This window comes from Mesoplodon densirostris, chromosome 3 (assembly GCF_025265405.1).
Source record: "Mesoplodon densirostris isolate mMesDen1 chromosome 3, mMesDen1 primary haplotype, whole genome shotgun sequence".
Lineage (NCBI taxonomy): Eukaryota > Metazoa > Chordata > Mammalia > Artiodactyla > Ziphiidae > Mesoplodon > Mesoplodon densirostris.
Genome location: NC_082663.1, coordinates 85,748,477 through 85,756,291, shown reverse-complemented (window position 1 = coordinate 85,756,291; position 7,815 = coordinate 85,748,477).

Sequence of the window (7,815 nt, the reverse complement as noted above, 5' to 3'; positions counted from 1 at the left end):
CAAAATTCTGTTTTTGTACATATTATATACTGTATACAATATTTTAGAATGGTAAACCTTGTACATGTGTATAATTTATAAATAAACATATTCTAGATATATGTCTTCCAAAAAATGTAATTGATGGTATTGCAATTAAATAAAAAGAAAGAACCTCATAATCTATATTGTCCTGAAGGTGATGCATAGTAATAAAGTACTTAAAGCAAATGAACAACTGCATTTAAAAGATCACTCTTTTCGCTGTATTCTAGGAGATAAATTAGAAGAAGAGATATGAGACAAGAAGAGCACTTGTGAAGCCTCTGTAGTAATCCCAGTGAGAAGATCTTAAACAAGGATGGTGGCACAGTGGGAATGCCAAGGAGGAGGCAGAGGCTGCTTATAAGAAAAAAGATTGTAAAGTATAAATCAGATTGACTTACATCATTCATTACATTTCGGTGCTACACAATTCCATAAAGACAATTTATACATTCTTCCAAAAGTAGGCTTACAAATCAAGGTATAAAGTACTCCTATCCTATTTGAGGTCATTAAAACTCAAAGATGAAATTGTATTCTGATTTCAGGACTAGGACCAACATATGAAAAGCAATATAATCACTGTCCTAGTTATTTCACTACAATTTTTTCTCACGTATGCTAAATTAAAATCTTGATCACAGAAGATGGGAGAAAGGGGAGGAAGGAGAGGGTGGCAAAGGTGAGGGTGAAAGATACTGCCCGATATTAAACTAAGATGTTTAGATCAGTATCTGATTATCCCATGCCATCCCATAGTGATGGAACAAAGATAGTATTGTGTTTCTGTTTTCCCTTTCAGCTTTACCAGATTCCATAGGCCAGGGACTTTTAAATAAATCTGCATCCAAATATATCACAGATTTAGTTTGCTAAGAAAACCAGAAACCATGCAAAAGAGAATGAATGATGAGATATAACCTAAATAAGTTAAGCTTTATCCATTGGGGGTTTAAAGTTGGATTTAACAAAATTAGCTAAATTTTGCATAACTGATCTTCATTAAGTACTATTCTCCATCAACATTTTAAGAACTCCTTATTTTTGAACGAATGAATTAATGTTCAAATTTTATTTCAGATCAAAGTGCCTGGTCTTACCTAAGATGTATCACATTGATGGTCCTGTCACCAGTAAAGTTCCCTGTGATTTAAACTGGAGATATTTTCACCCATAGCAGATAACTTTTTAACTAGGACAAAATGGGATATTATAAGAGCTATCCCTAGTGGCATTTTGTAATAGTTTCTTATCCTGCTTTCTAAGTATTTCACATGGCCTTCAGTGGCATAGCTTCTCTCTTAAATTACTGTAGCTTTCCCACAATTCTGTTGGTCATATTTATATTGGAACTGGCTAGACTGTACAGTGGCAATAAGTGGATTCTCAGGATTTTTCACAAAAACTTAAAATACAGAATGTATTTTTAACATTAATGTGTTAAGCATTAATGTTAAAATTACCAATATTGAAAATCAGTTTTCTATCCTAAAAATATATAAACTCTGGAAATTTACTGTATTAAGACCGACAGTTCAGGGCTTCCCTGGTGGCGCAGTGGTTGAGAGTCCGCCTGCCGGTGCAGGGGACGCGGGTTCGTGCCCCGGTCCGGGAGGATCCCACGTGCCGCGGAGCGGCTGGGCCCGTGAGCCATGGCCGCTGAGCCTGCGCGTCTGGAGCCTGTGCTCCGCAACGGGAGAGGCCACAACAGTGAGAGGCCCGCGTACCGTAAAAAAAAAAAAAAAAAAAGAAGACTGACAGTTCAGAGAATAAAAACAAAATGCCATCCCACAGATTCAAAAAGTATTTATTAATCATTTTAAATTTCATTCCTCTTTTTAACGTATTCTGAGAATATTGAAGCAAACAGCATTATATTATTGTTGTAATGACAGCTTAGGAGGCAACAGAAATCCTCTTTGAGAGATTGAAATCAGACATGTTGGAGACAGCGGACAGAGCACTGCTGGGGCACTTTGTTAAGAAATAACGGGATAGGTGCCCTCTAATCATAGTAAAATTATCCCAGTTTTTCATTCCAAAACTCCAGATTTACTTCTGAACTAACCCTATATAGGGCTCAAAAAAAAAGAATATATTCACCTCCAGCAATAAATTAACTGACATGTGAGCACATAACATGTGGCTTTAAATATAGCACTAAATTACCCATCTTCCATAAAGATAGAATGGACTCTGATTCATAGAGCAGGTAACAAGCCTAAGGCTCTCAATCATGGCTGAAGGAATTTACGTGCACTGCAGACATTCACTCTCTGTAGAAGGTCATCGTTTCACAGCCTGGGAAATAATCCCTGCCAGCCGATTTGCAAAGTGCCTGAGGCATCGCTCCTGAGAGGCATAACTCCTCTTCTTTCAAGGCTAGAGGTCAGAGCCATGATCACAGTTCAGTCAAATTTAAAGGAAAAAGTATCTGGGGTCAAAAATATCCTAAGGAAAAATAGAAGACTAAAACGAAAAAAAATATATTGTGTTCCTCTGGGCTTTAGTATGATGATGGAAAAAATCTGTTGCAGAATATTAAATTTAGATTTTTTTTCATCTGACAGCTTCAAAATAGCTAAACTAAAACTGAATACAGAATCTGATGAATGTCATGCTGCAATCAGTTTTGAGGACATTTTTAAATGCTACAAATCCATTTAAATCCTCATCAGCCTAGACATTCTAAAAAAATAAAATAAAATCAAGTGTAAGTAACTTAAACATGAAATGTGAGCAGCGGCTCAATGATTAAATTACTGTATCAATTAACTTGAGTACACAGAAAGAAGGCTGCTCTTTCAAGTAATGTTAATTCTGCCTCTGATCAGACAAGACTCTTTCTCACATCATGGTTGTTGCTTCATAAAACACAACTCATACAGCAAAAAGGGAGAGACCATTTGTAAATAAGAACAAACTGCTGTTTGAGAATTCTTTATAAAATACATAAACTAAATTGATGTTTGTGTAAAAACTAGTCATTTCCATATACTTCTAACAGTGAAAAACTCTGAAAATTGTTTTTGAAAATCATAAGACATGAAATTACCATTAAACTCAACAAGAGTGACTTGGCACCCATAAAAATCATTAAAAAATGAGCACATTTAAAGATTAAAAGCATTTCTTTGTGATGTACACATTACAAAGGGTAAAGTGTTTTATTTTGGTCATCTCTGTCAACTGCTATTACATGCTGTCATTCTTAGTAAGAAGAAATGCATTTGCAAAAGCAGAGTGAACACAATAGGCTTTAAATCGGACAAGTTGGGGACTGCTGATAGAGCGCTGTCCACAATCTGCCTACCAAGGCCCTAGAATATCAGGATTTTATGGTGTGTTTTTCTGACATATCTGACACTTAGTGGACTCTAATACTTCCTTAAAATCTGGACTACTAACCAACTTTTATCTCTAAGTTTGCTCCTACTCTTTTAAGAGTTCAGGTTCTTCCCAGGCAAGAAGGAAAGGAAGAATCCCTGACAAACAGATTCTGTTCTTTCATTTCCTGGCCCTTCAAAACTCAGTTCAGAGGTTACCTCCTCACTGTTTTCTGTATTACTCAGAATAGACTTGTTATGGCCAGGTAGCAGCTTAACCCTGAAATTTCAGAGGCTCACACCACAAAAATTTATTTCTTACTTATGCAAAGTCCACTGTAAGTCTGGTAGCTCTCCAAAGTAGCTCCCTCCCTAGGGTAAATGCCAGTCCTATCTCCTTGTGACTTGGTCATCTTAACATGCCACACCCAGATTACCATAATAGGGCAAAAAAGATCTGGAGCACAATGTACCATTTCGTAACTACTTTGGCCCAGAAGAGCACCACTTCTATCCACAGTGCATTGGCTATAACTAATCACAAGGCCATGACTAGCTTTAAGGAACATGGGCCATATCCTCTTCCCAGAAGATCTGGAAGAAGAGAAGAATAGACATAGGTAAGAACTTTAGGTCTCCAGTGTACCTTTTCTAACCCTGCCATGTAAGTGTAGATTGGGTACCCATTATGTGTTCTCTACTTTGTCTTCACTCTATCATAGAACATGTAATAGTTTATCATCTGTTTTACTTCATTAGGCAATGAACTCCTTGAAAGGAACAACCAGATATTATTTTCCTGACTAAATTCCATAAACACACAAACATAACCACAGGAAGTCAGATGCATGCCATTTGAGAAGTTCTAACTTCCAAGGTATGGTAGCAACATCAAAAATACATTTGACTTAATAAGAGAGCAACCATTTACTTAACATCAACAAATATTAACTGAATGTTTCCTATATGTCAATCAAAATTACAGGTCCTGGGAAAACAGAAGTAAATGAGATAAATGAGGACCTTCTCATGTAGTAGTTTACATTCTAAGAGGGACAAACAATAAATAAAGAACAGAAACAAGAAATATCAAAAACAAGAATACCAGAAACAAGAAAATATCAGTGGGAGAGCTATTGTAAACTAGGTCATCAGGGAAGCCCTCTACAAAGGTGACATTTGAACAACCCATGAATAGCAAAAAGGAGCCTACAATTAGAAAATCTAAGAGAGGAGTTTGTTTGTTTGTTTGTTTTGCGGTACGCGGGCCTCTCTTTTGCGGTACGTGGGCCACCAGGGAAGCCCAGAGAGGAGTATTTTTAAAAGAGGGACCAACTATCCCAAAGTCCAGAGCAAACTTGGTGTATTCAAGAATGTAGAATATGTGTATGATGTATGCAAATTAGATCCCTATCTGTAATTACATGTGACATTATTTTATATCAAAGACCCTATGTAGAGTTCAAGGTACCTTCACTTTTTTTTTAATTCACCTCTAAATTGTTTAAAGCACAGTTCCCAGCATATCTCATTATCAACCACCAACTTTTATTGTGTCCTTATACGTGAAAGAAAAGCAGCTATCACTGTAGAAAAATTTTTAAAAATTAGACTCTTTTCACTTAAAAAATAAACTCTATTAGAGGAAAAGGCAAAAATATATGAAGTATTGGGCTTCCCTGGTGGTGCAGTGGTTGAGAGTCCGCCTGCCGGTGCAGGGGACACGGGTTCGTGCCCCGTCCGGGAAGATCCCACATGCCGTGGAGCGGCTGGGCCCGTGAGCCATGGCCACTGAGCCTGCGCGTCCGGAGCCTGTGCTCCGCAACGGGGGAGGCCACAACAGTGAGAGGCCCGCGTACCACAAAAAAAAAAAAAAAAAAAAAAGAAGTATTAATACAAAAATTTAAAAGCAATATGTGGCAAGAATGAGACATATCTCCAAGTAATATAAGATTAATCACCAAGTAAAATTACCTAGATAAACATTTATTTATATGTTGTCCATAAAATAAAGTTTCTATCTAGTTGAAGGAAAATTGACTAGACAGATTTTCACTAAATTTGCAGGAAACGGCTGGCATATTTCTGTCTTTAAGAAATAGTCTATGTATTACACACAACATTCACTAGCAGGGTGCCAAAACTAAATGAAAAAGTTTAAGCAGCTAAAAGCAGCTAAAACTAAAAACTGCAACAAAGGGTCCATGAGGTCTGCTAATAGGGAGGGATAAACCATTTTGGAAATTGATGCAATGGATGAGCAGAGAAAACAGTGATTTCAAATTTGAACTCCAAACTATTTGACTCAAAGGCAATCAATCCAAATTCCATGCATTGATTTGCAATAACACTGACTCTAATATACAAAACAAAAAGGAATGTGTTCCAGGATGAATGGTAATAGTGATTTGTTTATTTAATGATGGTTAATGATTCTCTCAAGTTATGCAGAGGAAGCTAACTACTATATAATAGAGGTTATGAATTCAAAGAAGGAAAAATCCTTGTCTTAGTTTAGTTTTTCCCAGAATCAAACCCTGAGACAAGGATTCACATGCAATTGGTTAACCAGGAGGAAACAATAGTAAGGGAGGGAGGAAGTGAGACAGGGAAGGGAAAGCAAGCAATAAAGGGTTGGTTATTAATCAAGTGCCCACTGTAGATAAAAAGAACCTAATCCCACTGGGGGAATCTGGTAGCCAGTCTAGAACAGTGTAGCCAGTGTAGTGAAAGAGTGAGAAAGGTTGAGGAATTTATATACTCACTCATGTCAGTCATCAGCTTAGGGCTGCTCCCAGGCATTATTACTTATCTGGCATTGCTGATCTACTGAGCAGGAAGACAAAGTGGGCTTTGGTGACAAGAAAAGGCCCTCAGGCCAAAAATAATAATAATAATACCGTTGCTGGCAGCTGAAAGAAAGGCTAGCATACACTGAAGTGGCAAGAGAAAGGGAATGCTGGTGGTAAACTGATAATCATATGGTCAGGAATGATCTAGAAGAACAAAGAGAAGAAGGACTTGAGATGGCTTGAGAAATGGGTTGGATTTAGTTAAGAGAAAACATTTAAGTTAGGAAAAGTGGCCTGAGCAAAAGTATTGAGGAAAGGAAGAATAAGACGTATCCTAGGTCAGTTATAAGCCAGTTTGGCAGGATCAGAGAGACAATTTATACAGAATATTCTTGGGAAAATATAGCTAAAAATATACACTGGATCCATATTAAGGAAGGTACCTAATGCTAAGCTAAAGAATTTCAACTTTTTGTCCTAGGTACTGAGGAACCTTTAAGTTTCTAAATGGGAAAGTAATAAAATGAAAACATTACGGCATTAATATCTACGTTGGCAGCATTACTGCCCCTGGAATATAGACTCCTATTGGATAGGATCTGTATCTATTCAACTTCCCTAAAAGAGGATTACATGCAGAGAAGTATTTAGTACCCCATTAGCAATGAGCACCCCAAGTACAAAGGCTGTGGTATCTAAATACCATTTCTTACTAAAAGGAACCAATGCTCCTTGGAGAAAGGGCTGAATCCAGGGATGTGCAGAATATTTACAAAATCAGTCTAAAAACATTTTGTTACGCCAGAAAGGAAGTAAACGATCAAACACTACAGTGGCCTGGTCAAAAGAATTCAGGAGCCCACCTGAGGGAGTTCCCACTGGCCAAAGAAGAAACAATTTGAGCATTAAAGTAATAAATATTATAAAAATATATTAAAATTTTTAACATCCATGAGCTCATAAATATACTTAAAAACCTGAAGGTGACAAGGGAACTAACTCATGCTGAAAACTAGGAAATAAAGGAGAAAAATCACACATTTATCTTACTCTTCCTATAAAAACTGTACAAATACTTTAAAATGTAAAGTTCTTTATTATAAAAGAATTTCTGTTAGTAAAGGTAGAATTAATGATCAAATAAGAATATTGCCATTTTGCACCTCCTAATGAAATCACGGACATAGCAGTCATCAATGGCTGCTAAAACTATTAGCTAAAAAGGCAAAGGAGAATTTATGCTGTTTATCATAAACTTTATCTGGTTGACAACATCTGAACCCAATAACCAACCATAACATGACAGAAAGATAACCAAATAGCGTATGTCTCTTAAAGTAGTGCAATAGGAAGTAACACCTATGAAGTCTTTTCAGGGGAAAAAACAAAAAACCCTCAATCTGAATAATGCTGTAGATTTAACTACCAGTTTAAAAAAAGACAGGAGAAAGGACATCATAGGTATCCATACAATTTGCAAAATTCAGAATGTGTGAAATTCTACAGCATCATTATTTTTTAACAAATAGATTGCAATAAAAAAATTAAACAGGAACCTATAGATTGAAATACATCAAAAGTAATGTGGAGACTTTGTTTAGGTCTTGATTTCAGTAAATCAATTGTAAAATATGGAATAAAATTTAAGACAATTAAATTTGACATTGAATGTC